Raw genomic sequence first — 15,479 nt, forward strand, 5'->3', positions numbered from 1 at the left:
TCATTGTTTGCATATAACACCCAGTGCTCCATGTAGAACGTGCCCTCTTTAATACCCATCACCAGGCTAACCCATCTCCCCACCCCCTCCCCTCTAGAACCCTCCGTTTGTTTCTCAGAGTCCATAGTCTCTCATGTAAAACAGTGATTCTCAGAATGTGATCCTCATACCAGTGGTATTAACATCATGTGGGAGCTTGCTGGATTTGCAAAATTTGGGGCCACGCCAGATATCCTAAACCAGAAACCCCAGGGATGCATGCTAAATTTGATGATCATTTCCCTAGAATAGTAGTTATTCTCCAAAGCATACTCCATAGAATCTTATTCTGTCTATAATCTCTTTCTTGTGGAGAATCCATTTCTTGTTTCAATTACCACTGCTAGGTTGGTAAATATCCACACTTCTTGTACCTCCATCACTCTTTGGACTTGATTTGTCACCTTAAACTCATAAGCTTGAAAGAATGCACTCATAACCTCCCTTCAAAACTGGCCTCCTTTCCTATCTTATGTTTTCTAATTAGATAAATATTTCAGATTAAACCAGAAGCTCTTTAATGTTTGGCATCACACTTATTCACCACTAGACCCCAGGGACTCTTATGATATCTGGCAGAGACTTATTGGACAATATTTTTTGTAATAAAGTACAATACAGTAGTTGTTATTATGTTTTATCAGAAGCCTCTGTGAATATAAATATAAATGTAAATGTAAAAGTCCTCTCTCTATGGCTATTTAAGTAAATCAAATGTTTATCCAATCATGGGCTCCTTTATTATAGAAGGCTCATGACCACATTCCCTGATTCCAATCTTTCCCTGCCTGACTCTCCAATCTATTCTGCAAATATTTTCCAGGTTATTTTTTTCCTAAAATACTATGTTCATCATGTTGCTCTATTACTTGAAATTGTCCATCATTGGTTATTTTCTATAGGAATTCTACATACCCTTTTTTATTTCTTACTTCTCTGCTACTAAGCTTCCCCCAGGCAAGCTGATCTTACTGTAGCGTTTTGTTTTGTTTTTATTGTTAAACCTGTTCTCCACATCTGAAATGCCTTTACCACCTTAATTTTCAAGAACACTCAAGTCTTTGCCGGCTCAAACCCACTGCGGTAGTTCATTTCTAAGTTGAACTCCAGTAGAACCAATTATCTATATCAGCCTTTTCACTTCTATTTAAATAGAATGAGTTAACTCATTCAACAAATACTTACTGATTACTCATGTGCCAAGCACTAGCGTAAACACTGTGGTCATAGGAATGAATCAGAGATCTATGGTTCTTTTCTAGTGGAGGGTAGAACAAGAAAAGAGACAATGAAAACTCAGCGGTAAGTGCTGATAGAGGAACAAGGCTTATAGGCACACAGAGGTGGGTCGCCTATCTTGGGTTGGGGAGGGGTGTCAGAGAAGGCTAACTGTAGGTCCTGAGACCTGGAAGATGAAAGTGACCCAGAGTAAAAAAAAAAAAAAAAAAAAATGGGTGGGGGAGAAAACATCTCTGAGGAGGGTGACATGCATCCAAGGACCCAGAGTTGAAAGAAAACATGGCTTATTTAAGAAACTGAAAATAGTTCAGGTGAAAGCAACAAGTAGTCTTAGGCAAAATACAAGCTCTGAGGAGAAACTGTGACTTTCGTACTCACCAATATACACTAAGCCCCTGAACTGAACTTAATAGTTTGGGATAAATGAATGACTGGAGAGAGCAGGACACTTCTCCACTGAATTAGGAGGGAAGGAGAAAAGGATGATGTAGATAAAGGTTAAGATTATAGGTTTAATGGCAAGGACACTAAAGGAGTTCTCATCTTCAATTTACTCTGATAACAAGAAATTGTGGTTTATCAGCCAAGGAGGTAAGTAGTGAGGTTACAGATTTGAAGAAAGTACAGAAGTTTGAAATGGCTATTCTAGAAAATAGAAGGAATAATTGATTAGAGAAATGCAGAAAAGTTGCAAGGAACTGTTGATTGTCTAGTTAGGGTTTAGTCACTATGAATTAATGATTGCACTATTTTAATACATATATTTTTTTCCTTTAGCAATTCTTAGCAGTCTGGGTATAAGCGCAGGAAGTGTAAGCAGTTAGATTAAATAACTTTACAAAATAGTCTTTTTTGTGCATTGATCTTCTCTCTTCGACTAAATTATATGATCCTAGAAAGCAGGAGTTACATAAAACAGACCATGTTGCGCATAGTGCTGGCATATAGTAATTTCTCAATAAATAGTTTAATGATTGAATTGTACAAAGACCAGTCATATGGCATAGCATCCCATATTAACAGGGATGTGTACACTTTAGCTGACTGCTTTAGCTCAAGAAAAAAAAAAGGCACCAGAATAATTCATACTGAGCATTTTTAGTGTGCTAACAACTGTGTTGTATGCTAAAGAATTAATGGAGAGTACATCAGTGTCTATTGTGTTTAAAGGAACAATGAAAAAATAAAAATGAGAGACATGTTTACTCTTTATTAACTCCAAGAATGATCAGCACTAACTTGCTTTCATCCTTACCAATGAAATAACTTGCTCTAATCACAGTTGACTGCTCATGGGATGGTATGACAGAATGTAATCAGATGCTTTCTTACTGGTTTACAGTCTGTTTTATTGTACTTGAAACAGAATATCCTCATGCTCCCAGCACTGAAATATAACCTAAGTGATAGCCCTATCAACTACATCTGTCTGTGTGGTTTTCCCAGGTTAATTCTAGCTGCCGCTGCAAACCAAGGTCATTAACATTGACCTCTGCATAAAAGTCACCAAAATAACAGATTATTTAAGAGATGTGAAAATTATCTCACATGTTGAAGTTTGATGGGAATGTCCCAGCTGGCAGGGTGTTGCTGGGGAAAGCCAACTGAAAAGCCTGAAGGGTAACTGGATGGGTCTTACTATATTTCCATCTATGAAGTCTCTTATCCAGTAACACTTTCTCTGCACAGTCCTTCCTAATCCCCACCTCTTTAAATTAAAAGTAATCTCTCTCCATGACCACATATAATATTATCTTCTAATGACACATCACTTTCTACACTGGAGTATAGTTATTTATAGGAAGTTTTGATATTTATTTATTTATTTATTATTATTTTTTAAAGATCTTATTTATTTATTTGAGAGAGACAGACAGAGATAGCGACAGAGAGCAGGAGCAGGGAGGAGAGGGAGAAGCAGGCTCCCAGCTGAACGGGGAGCCCTATGTGGGCCTCGATCCCAGGACTCCGGGATCATGACCTGAGCCAAAGGCAGACGCTTAACTGACTGAGCCACACAGGTGCCCTGGAAGTTTTGGTATTTATAACAGTTAATAGCTGGTGTAGCATGGACACTAACCACCAGAAAAGGTATCTGCCATAAGCAAGTGCCGTGTTATTTACCACCTAACTCTCAGCTCTTCTGTAAAAAATATTCATTCCCCATCCCCCATGTTGACAGCTATCATTTTGAAGGTAGAGAGAATAATAGTGCTTTTATTTATGTTTTCCAGGCATGTTATAAATAAAGTAGATACTCCAAAACCAATTTTTAAAATCAATTAGTGAATTAAATAAAGATCACTGAATCCTTTTTCCATAAGCATACTTTAATGAACGATGCAAGAAAGGGTTCAAGCTGGTAAAGTAAAGTGGTGAGTTATTTCATTCATTCACTAAAAAAAAAAAACATTCAGTTCCAGCCTGTTTGAGTTTTCTAGGGCTGCTGGAACAAAGTGCCACAAACTGCATGACTTAACAGAAATTTATTGTCTGACAATTCTGCAGGCCAGAAGTGCCGATCAAGACATCAGCAGGGATAATTCCTTTTGAGGGCTGTGGAGGAAAATCTGCTTCCTGCCTCTCTCCTAGGTTCTGGTGGTTTGCTGGCAATCTTTGGCATTCCTTTGCTCGTGGATATATCCCCTAATATCTGCCTTCTTCTTCACATGATGCTTCCCCTGTGTGTATGTCTCTGTGTCCAATTTTCCTCTTTTTATAAGGATATCAGTCATATTGGATTGGGGCCCATCATAATGATCTCATTCTAATTTGATCATCAGCAAAAACTTAATTTTCAGTTAAGGCACATTCCCAGGTACAGGCAGTTAAAAGACTTCAAAATCTTTTGGGGGGACCCAATTCAACTCACAGCATTGGCCCTGGGAAAGATAACTATGAAGAGGACACAGTTCCCGTCCTCAAGGAGCTCACAGACCAGGGTGGAAGGAATGACAGAGTAAACAGAGCATAAACCATTGCTTTAGAGGAACGGCATATAGTAAAGTCACGGAAAACTTTTTGGAGACAGTGGTAGCTGAGCTGAGTCCTGTTAAATGGCTGGAAGAAGAGAGACAGCGAGAGGAATTCTAAGCAGAGGGAGGGAGTAGCTTATAGAAAAGTACCTGCAGCTTTGATCTTTACAGTCAAAGAAGCAAATGGGTTAGGAGAACACACTGAGAAGAGACTCTGTGAAATAGAGGCTCATAAAGGCGCAGAGATGCTGTGTTAAGAAGTCTGGACCCTGGGGGAGTCTGGGTGGCTCAGCTGGTTTAAATGTCGGACTCTTGATTTTGGCTCAGGTCACGATCTCATGGGTCCTGAGATTGAGCCCTGCATCAGTCTCCATGCTCAGTGGGGAGTCCGCTTGAGATTCTCTCCCTCTGCCCCTCCCCCGGCTCTCTCTCTCCATCTTTTTCTCTCACAAAAAAGAAAAAAAAAGTCTGGACACTGTATTAGCAGTAATGGAAAGCCTTTGAGGAGTTTTAATTCCTGAATGACATGAACAGGTTTGATCTCTCCTAAATTTTCCTCATTAGTTGTAGCTGTTGTTTGAAAATACATTCAACTGTATTCTGTGTGGTTGGGAGGATGTTCTATTTTCTATTTTTTATGATAAAGTGTAATTTGTTTCCTTCCCAGATTTTGGTCTTTTTTTCTTCACTATATTCATTTATCTCTCATTAAAACACATTTTGGGGAAACTTTTTTTCCCTCAATCCTATGTTAATGATCTAGTTTGAAACATTTTTTTTTTTTACCAGTAGTGTTTTTTTTTGTCCCCAAAATGTCATTTTTTTTATTATGTTATGTTAATCACCATACATTACATCATTAGTTTTGCTTTTTTCTGGTTCCCTCTCCCCAGTCCCTGTTTGTCACAACCTATTCATAAAACCAAACTTTGAAATATAAAATATAACATTAACAGGCATTTTTTGTCTGCTAAGAATCTAAAGAGCTAACACTAAATTCACTTATAAGCATATTAAAATTTATCAAAGATTTCAAATGGGCATTTTCAGCAGATGTCTGACTTCACTATTTCATTTGATCATCCTTATAGGGCTCTTTGTAAAAGGGATAATTGGAAAATCTAGATTCAGCTTGGGTCTTAGGAAAGAGTGAGAGTTACGTAATTGAAATAATTACACAAGTACCTCTTTTTGCAAGGACATTTTGCTCACCATGAAATAATAAAGGACTTACTATCGTTCAGATTTATAAAGTGCCTCACCAATATTTCCAGTATTTATTGTATGATTTCAGACCTGCCAAAGAAAATCTTTGGAACCACTGAGTAACAGAGGTTGCCTTATTACATTACGTATGACAAGTGCTAACATCTTCAATTATACAACAACTGAACTAAAGTACCTTTGCTTTGCCATAAAATCTGTTTCATTAAAGACTAAATATCTCTTATATCAAGTCCTCTTAATCTTCACAACAATCTATTCTATGTTACATATCCAGTTGTACAAAGCATGCAGCATGTGCCTTTGGCTTTAATCTTTTTTTTTATATTATTATGTTATGTTAATCACCATACATCATTAGTTTTTGATGTAGTGTTCCATGATTCATTGTTTGTGTATAACACCCAGTGCTCCATGCAGAACGTGCCCTCTTTAATACCCATCACCAGGCTAACCCATCCCCCCAGCCCCCCCAGAACCCTCAGTTTGAAATCTTATACTTTCATCCAGATAGGGTTAATTTTTACAAAGCAATCCTGTTATATATTTGAATCTCTTTAAGGAGAAGAACAAACCAAGAGGCATCACACTTCCTAATTTCAAGCTATACTATATAGTTGTAGTAATCAAAACAGTATGGTACTGGCATAAAAACAGAAAAACAGATTAATGGAACAGAATTGAGATCCTAGAGATAAATCCAAGCATATACAGTCAACTAATATTTGTCAAGTAAGTTAAGAATTCTTAATAGCAAAAAAACAGTCTCTCTAATAAATGGTGCTGGCAGAATTTGGATATTCACATTAAAAATAAAGAAACTTTTGACCACTATCTTATGCTACTTACAAAAATTAACTTGATTAAACGCTTAAAGGTAAGACTTGAACTCATGAAACTCCTAGAAGAAAGCATAGGGAAAAAAGCTCCTTGACATGGGTCTTGGCAATAATTTTTTGGATATGACAGTTAAAGCACAAGCAAAAAATTAAAAAGATGAGAATACATCAAACTAAAAAGCTTCTGCACAGCAAAAGAAACAATCAACAAAGTGAAAAAACAATGTACAGAATGGGAAAAAATATTTGCAAACCATGTATCTGATAAGGCATTAATATCCAAAATACAAAAAGAGCTCATAAAACTCAACAGCAAAAAAAATCCATAAGTAATCTAATTAAAAATGGGTAAAAGACCTGCATAAACATTTTCCCAAAGAAGATATACTGATGACCAAGAAGATATACATGAAAAGATGCTCAACATCAGTCATAAGGGAAATGCAAACCAAAACCACAGTAAGGTATCATCCCACACATTTTAGAATGGCCATCACCAAAAGACAAGAGATAACACATGCTAACAAGGATGTGGAGCAAAGGGAATCTTTGCTCTTGGTAGGATTGTAAATTGGTACAGCCACTATGAAAAATTGTATGGAGAATCCTCAAAAAAAAAAGAAAAAGAACTATCATTTGATCCAATAATTCCACTTCTGGGAATATATCCATAAAAAACACTAACTCAAAAAGATAGTTGCCACCCCCATGATCATAGCAGTATTACTTACAATTAGCTAAGACATGGAAACAATCTATGTGTCTACTGATGATGAATGGATAAAGAAGAGGTGCTATACACACGCACACACACACAATGGAATATTATCACAGCCATGAAATATTATTCAGCCATGCAAAAATGATGAAATTCTGTCATTTACAACAACATGGAAAACCATATTATCTTACTTTTATGTGGAATCTAAAAAAACAAAATAAAACAAACACAAAGAAAAAGAGATCAGATTTATGGTTATCAAAGGCAGGGGGGTTGATGCGGGGGTAAATGGAGGAAGGTGATCAAAATGTACAAACTTCCAGTTACAAGATAAATAAGTTCAAGGGATGTAATGTATGTCATAGTGATTATAGTTAACACTGTTGTATGATATATAGGAAAGCTCTTAAGAGAGTACATCCTAAGAATTTTCATCACAAGGGAAAATAAGGTTTTTTTGTTTTGTTTTGTTTTCTCTTTTTATTGTATCTAAATAAGATGATGGATGTTAACTAAACTTACTGCAGTAATCATTTCACAATATGTGTAGATCAAACCATTATGCTGCAAACAAACTTTTACAGTGATGTATGTCAACTACGTCTTCATAAAACTAGAAAAAAAGACATGCCATGATAAAATAGCAAATGAATTTTTAGAACAATTCACTTATTCTCAATAGGTCTGTTTCATAATATGTAAGATGGATATAATAATATATGCCATGGCTTTTGTGTGGCGTAGTAGAAAGATTACTGGCACAAACCTGGATTCTATCATTCAAAAGCTGTGTCACCTTGTAACAAGTTGTTTAGCTACTCTTGGCATCAGTTTTAATAGTTACCTCATAATATGACAATGAAAATTAATTATGATAATTTATGAGAAGAAACCACACAGTGTTAAGCACTAATATTTAAAGAATATCCATTTCCTTTGTGTTCCCTCTCAAGATGGTAATGGAAGTCAAATGTGATAATACTTCCTTATAAACTGTAAATCAATTATATTTATATAGGCTTTATGTATTATTAATATACAAAGAATGATAAAATACCAGAATATAAAATGAGCTATCAGACACAAAACTCTGAGATCATCTGTCACTCACATCGACTTGTATTTTATTTCTCAAACTCTCTTAAAATACTGTCATTCATCATTAAAATTGGGTTTATCCCATGGAGGAAAATGAAATTACAGATCTGGGTTCTAGTACTTTACTCTCTTATATTACCTTCTTAGTGAACCCTCTCCAGTTACTCTACCCTTGGTTAAGTCGTGAGTTTTTAACTTTATCAGGGTTCCACATGTACATAATATGAAATTTAATTAATAATGTCTATAGATTTGGAACTCTACTGGCATTGGCAGAAAAATTCCAAAGGTACAGAAACTAAATATATCTCAATGACTGACACAACTAGTTCGTATCTTTTAGAGATATAGGTTCAGTCTATTTTAGGCAGCTGTAGGCAGATGGAGATTTAATAAGGATTTGGTTTAATCACTGTTCTAGAACATTCTTCATCTCCAAATGATCATCAAATACTTTTTATAAGTATATTGGAGAAAATTAGAGAAACAGCAGCATAAAAATAACTATGATATAATGGATAATGTGATCAGAGCTTTTTTTTAAAAAATGTTTATTTATTTTTAAAGATTTTATTTATTTGTTTGACAGAGAGAAAGAGTGAGCACAAGCAGGGGGACTGGCAGGAGGAGAGGGAGAAGCAGGCTACCCACTGAGCTGGGAGCCCAATGCTGCAGGGCTCAATCCCAGGATCTCAGGATCATGACCTGAGCCAAAGGCAGATGCTTAACTGATTGAGCCACCCAGGCACCCCATTTTTTTTTTTTTTTAGTGTGATAAGTGCTTTAAGTGTTTTAAGAGAAATGGAAAAGAGAAAAAAAAAACTTGAAAAACGAAGTCAGGTGAATTCAGACCATACTATCAAAAATAAATTTATATGCTGGTTCTTTCTTCCGGCATGAAGTTTAAACTCTGAGTAGGGGCAAAACTAGGGGCAATACAGATCTAAGAGGGTTGGGGATACATTCAAATAAGAGGTCCTAGGATGACCAGGTTGTTGCTAAGGTGGATAACTCTCTTTTCTGTTGGTTCTATCTTAATTTAGATTTCTTCTGCCTACAGCAAGAATCAAGCAGGTATTACCCAAATTACCTCTCTTTGTAATGCTCTTTCCCCAGAAAATATTAGACACTCAATAAATATTTGTTGACTGAATAAACAAACAGAACAGAGTTGTTACTGTTAATTTCTTCATGAACAATTTTGTCTTAAAGATTTCAGATTCTGATACCCCCAACTCACTTCATCTTAATAGGACATGCATTATATCCTATTGACTCTGATTTGGGGATTTTGAGGTAGAATATGCATAGAAGATTAGAAATGTGAAGATATAAGTACTTCTTATTAAGATTGCAAGAAGTATGACCATTTGCATCATGGTGATCCTTCAATTTTATTTCAACCTCTCCTTCTACCTTTGCCATGATATTTTGGCATCAAAGATGCAAAAAAAAAAAAAATCAAAAAGCATATACACGAGCAATGATTCTAGAGGTGAAAGTATAAAAATATATCCATAAAAATGCTTACTAAAGCTCCTAAATCTCATATCTTAAGATAAGCATACTGGGTGCTTCATATTCTATTATTTATTTATATACTATTTATATATATATTACTTATATATATACTGTTATATAGTATATTTTCTCTAATCTGTTCTGCAAATTTTGGGTTGTATAACTTGGAAGACTAATTTAGCAAGGGAAAGCTAAGCTGCCTGTTAGTTTCATCAAGGTTTAGTTTCACTTGATTCCAAAGAGGTCAACAGAGAGCAACCAAAGTGGAGGGTCTTGTGGTGGATTACCAAATGAGGCAATGGCTATTGTCAAATACATTTGGACATGCTCTGTGAATGCAAGAGTAGTTAATATTCAAACTTTGACATCAAAAAATACTGCCAACCATTAGTGTTAATGTTTTCTTATCATCAAATAAAAACGTGCATGTCCATAGCACATGTTTTAATTGAAAACAAGTAAAATATAACATGGATTGTATTTTCACCAAATGATTCAATTAATTGGATTTTGAAGCAGTCATTTGCTAGATCGAGCTTATTCTTTATCCTGATTAAAATCTAAGGAAAAGACATTTTCTGCAAGATTTATAAAGCTAGGAAACAACAAAACACATTGTCTAGATTTTAAATGAACAGTTCCCTTGCTTTTCACGGCTAACAAAATGAGCTAAGGATATCTTCTGTAGGTGATCAACTTGCCTCTAAGAATAAATAATCTCCCCAACATAGTAATTGCCATGAAACAATTTGGTTATTGTCTCTCTGTCCTCATCCATTTGCAAATATCCCCACATATTCCAGGCCATTGTGCAATAGTTGTGAGACGGCAGAAACACAGACTCTGATTTTTGGCACAGAAGAGGAGAGAGGCAGGGAGTCAAGCTACTCTTAGAATCCTGTTCACTCTGGAAAACTTGGTGAGACTCCCAATATCGTTGACCTTGACTGGTGCTGATTCATTCAATAGTTGCAGTTTGTGGCATTTAGATATTGCATGTAAGCATTACTACTAACATCTTTGGTATTCATTTGGCAAATGCAGTTGGGATCTCTCTAGCCTATCAGGGAGACTATGTAGTTGTGGTTTGCCTCAGTTTTACTGTCAAAAGAGTCAACGTCTTAAAACAGGGCTTATGATTATGTTGAAGGGGAAAATAGTAAACTTAAAATTACTCTCAGTAGTGCAGTACATGTGAACAAAAGGTAAGAAAGCAGACTCCGTCAGAAAATTTAAACAGAAAAGAAGCTGAAAACTCTTCCTTCATTTGGGCCCATGATCTATATAATCAAGGAATCTTATCATTGGAAGAGACTGTGGAGTTAATTTAATTTACCCCCACTCCAGGTCCATGCCTATGGTCATTTAAGCCTTTACTTGAACACTCTGTAACCAAGATAGAATCATTAAATCTTTTTTCTATGTTAATTGAATAGCTATGATGTTATAGTTTCTACCTACTGATTCCAGTTCTGTCTTCTGAGGGGAAAGAGAATAAGTAAGAGCACTTCGTGAATGATAGCCTTTCCAATAAGTGGAAAAACTAACTTAGAAGGGATTCCCCAGATCATCTGTTCTACTTCCCCAATTTTACAGTTCAGCACACCAAGATCTCTAAAGATGAAGTGATTTCTCAGAGTCACAAAGCTGTTTAACTGCAGAACCTGAACGAGAAGTCAGTCTGGGTTACTCCAAAAGCAGAGATTTTATTTTTTTATTTTTTATTTTTTTAAAGATTTTATTTATTTTGAGAGAGACAGAGAAAGACAGATCACGAGCAGAGGGGAAGGGCAGAGGGAGAAGCAGGCTCCCCACTGAGCAGGGAACCTGATGTGGGATTCCATCCCAGGACCCTGAGATCACGACTCGAGCCGAAGGCAGAGGCCTAACCGACTGAGCCACCCAGGCGCCCCAAAAGCAGAGGTTTTAAAGCCAGCTAGTACAGCCATCTTTGTCATCTCTGTTTTAAACTAAGCAAATCCAGTTTCTCCTAATTTCTCTCATGGGACATGGCCTCTAGACTTCAGACTATTCCGGACATCTCCCAGTACCTACTATAAGCTAGGGAATGGCTGCACAAAGAGAGCAAGTACTTAATATTGAGGAATTTGCAGTCTAGAGTGGAAGATAAACAAGTAATTAAAGTATGAAGTAATATACCTGAGAGTATATTTAAATTTCTACTGGGAACATGAGTGTCAGAGTGATTGCAGAGTGTTACTGAAGTGATATTCAGCGAATAAAACTACTAACCCCTTTAACAGCAGCAATAGTATAGACAAAGTCTCCTTACTTTAATTAATGACTTGCTGAATTAACCAAGACTCTTCATTGTCTTGACTGGATCAGAGTATGCTAGATATTTATGGCTAGGAAGCTACCTTTGAGCATATCTTCACTGTGCTCCTCAAACAAATGGAGCTGTTCAGTTACCAAGTGGAGCTGTATACCTACTCAGTAGAAGTGTGTGTTTATCAAGCTTTATCTGAGTTTGTTATCAAGCCCACTTAGTGTGAAAGAGTTGTTTCTATAAAATGTAAGGTGAATGTCTTAAAAAGGCTTTTTGAAAGTAGATTGTTTCTAAAATACTATCAAATTGGGGCTCCTGGGTGGCTCAGTCAGTTAAGCATCTGCCTTTGGCTCAGTCATGATCTGAGGGTCCTGGGATCAAGCCTCGTATCAGGCCCTGCTCAGCGGGGAGTCTGCTTCTCCCTCTCCCTTTCCCCCTCCCCCCCTGCTCGTGCTCTCTCTCTCAAATAAATAAATAAAAATCTTAAAAAATACTATCAAATTAATAAGGCAAGGCAACTGTGAAGACTGAGAAAAAAATACAAAGTCTAGAAGTATTCAGACAGATTATATTTCCAATATTTTTGATTATTGGCATATTTTATACACAAAAAATAGCAGGGGCTTCTAAAAATGGGGACCACTTTAAGGAAAAATTGGCAACTTAATATATATTCATGTTTTAAATGGAAATAAAATGTTTAAAGAATTTTTTCAATAATTGGACAACTAGTGGTTTTTTTCCTGTTAGATAAGTTTTTACTGTGTACCATGTGCAAGGCATTGTTCTTAGAGCTTTGCTTGCATTATTTTATTCAATCCTTGACCAACTATTACTCCAACTTAACAAATCAGGAGTTTTACAGATGATTGATAACATGTTCACATTCCTAGAGCTGATAAATGGGGAAGATGGCATTTCTGTCAGGTCTTGCAAAATGCACAATTGTACAGCGCACTTTTTCTTTCACCATCCAATGTAAAATCAACCATATTTTTTGTATATGGTAACTCTAATCCGGACAGTTTTCTTTTTCTTTAATTAATTTTGAGCTGAGAAAAGCTAACATCTTCTGTACCATCTATTCCCACCTTTATAAATGTTATTTCCCATTCTGGAAGGATACCTGCCCCCTCCAACTTCCTCTGCCTATTTGAATACATATGCTTTCAGGAATAGCTCCTCATTATTTTTTCCTAAGAATTTAGTTGTTCTCAAGTAAACTAAATGACATCAATTTCCTTCTACTTTTAACTTCTATAGAATAGCATTCAGTATTGAATTTCATTCATTCAGTCATTCACCTATCTATTCATCTACTCAAGAAATAACAGTGTCAAGCCATGCTCTAGGTACTCAAAACTAATTAGACTGATTTTACCAAAAAAAAAAAAAAAATCAGAATCAGTGGCTGCTATAGTTCTAGACATTCACACAATTATTTATTGATCACTTGATATATAAAGCATGTGCCAAGAAGATTATTAAATATGAAAGCTCTGTTGGCACTTATTAATTTAGTTTACCGTATGCTAAACACTGCTCAAAGAAGTTTGTGTGTATTAGCTTTTTGAAAACTGTCACATCATCCTATAAGATAGGTATAATTATTATTCTTCTTTTGTTGATGAGGAAATGGAGGCATCAGAGACCAAGTAAAACATTACCAAGGTCACATAGCAAGAATGCAGTGGAGCCAGGATTCATATTCAAATAATCCAAATCTAGAGCCTGGAGTCTTAGTCATTACACTATGCTACCTAAATAAGCAACTAGATTCATAGATAAAAACACCATGCTCTGAAAACAGACAGGGGGTATCCCTCAATGGAAGTAATTTTTTCTACTGGCTTCTGAAGGAAGAGGAGGAATTAACCAGGTAAGAGTATTTAGAAGGAGTCCTTGGCAGAAAACATACTGTGGGCAAAAGTCCCAAGGAGAGAAAAAAAGAATAACACTTAGGAGAAAAAAGTATACCAACTCAGCTTGTAGAGAATTATGATTTCAAACTAGAAGAGGCAGTGAGGACACTCACTAATGAATTTAAAAGGAGGCATTTATAAAAGCATAGCCTTCTCAAATATTATTCTACTTGAATAATGCATTAATTTAATAAAGCACAGTCTTCTCTCCTACAAGTTCACAGATTATAAACAAAGGAAATAAACAGGAAGAATGATTTCACAGGGGATTTTAAAGCCATGTTATATATAAATTAAACCAGTCACAATTAGAAAGAATTTCTTTCTTATACTTTTAAGTAAAAATCCATTTATTTTTCTCTTTTCTAAATATCAGTCTAAGGTCAAATATTTGAAAAAATGTCTTACATATTATATATCTAATAAAAGTAGAGATTCTAAATCCATGCCTTGAATGAAAAGAACAACAAATCTCATGAAGATCTTTTAGTTTCATTTATCCAACTAGCTAGTTTTGAATAATGTCAGTGGGATAACAACCATGACAATATATTTTCTATAAGAAAGTAACTCTTTAAACTATTCCTTTAGGTACTGCAAAAAGGATAGCAAATCGGAGGGGGAGACGAACCATGAGAGACTATGGACTCTGAGAAAGAAACTGAGGATTCTAGAGGGGAGGGGGGTGGGGGATGGGTTAGCCTGGTGATGGGTATTAAAGAGGGCACGTATTGAATGGAGCACTGGGTGTTATATGCAAACAATGAATCATGGAACATTACATCAAAAACTAATGATGTAATGTATGGTGATTAACATAACAATAAAATAAAATTAAAAAAGCAAAAAAAAAAAAGGATAGCACATTCATTCAGTAGTCTCTACCACCTTAAAGAAGAAAAATGATAATAAAGGTAATAAAAACAAACAACAACAACTAAAATTTATTTAGTGCTTACTATGTGTCAGGCATGGGTCTAAACATTGAAACACTTTACATATTATCTTTTAGTCCTTTAAAAATGTCATACCATTGGCCTCTGACCCCTATTGTTTCTGATGAGAAGTCAGTAGTAATTCCTATCATGGCTCTCCTGTATGTAATGTGTTTGCTTTCTCTGGCTGTTTTTATTTATTATCTTTATCTTTCCTATGATGTCTCTGTGTGCCTGCAATCTGTTGTTGTTACAGTAGTCTATTTTATATATTTGTACCTATTCTGTTTGGAATTTACTGAACTTCTTGAATCTGTGTGTTGATGTTTCAATTAAATTTAGAAAAATTTTAGCCAATATACATATATTTTTTTCCCTACTCATTTCTTTCTCCTCTCCTAATGGGACTGCAGTGACACAAATGTTAAACTGCTTAATATTGTCTTATAGGTTACTGAGGCTCTGTTTATTTGATTATTTTTTGTTTTTTTCCCCCTCTTGTTTCAGTTATGTCTAAATCCATAACTTCATAGTACCAATAGTAACAATAAATTATAATAATACAGCTAATTGGTCACCTTTTGCAGGTGACAGGGAGCCAATTCACTATCTTGTGAACTGGATAAATAATAGGAAAGAATCCATCACTTATCCTGCATTTTATACATGAACTCTA

At 35.6% G+C, this 15,479-nt stretch overlaps 1 protein-coding gene across 3 annotated transcripts in view; it reads right to left on the bottom strand.

Annotated features, from left to right (window-relative positions):
- Nucleotides 1–15,479, bottom strand: part of DLG2 (discs large MAGUK scaffold protein 2) — a 719,122-nt gene that overhangs the window by 473,012 nt on the left and 230,631 nt on the right. The window lies entirely within an intron of this gene.

This window comes from Leptonychotes weddellii, chromosome 11, assembly GCF_054177405.1.
Source record: "Leptonychotes weddellii isolate Sample4059 chromosome 11, ASM5417740v2, whole genome shotgun sequence".
Classification (NCBI taxonomy): Eukaryota; Metazoa; Chordata; class Mammalia; order Carnivora; family Phocidae; genus Leptonychotes; species Leptonychotes weddellii.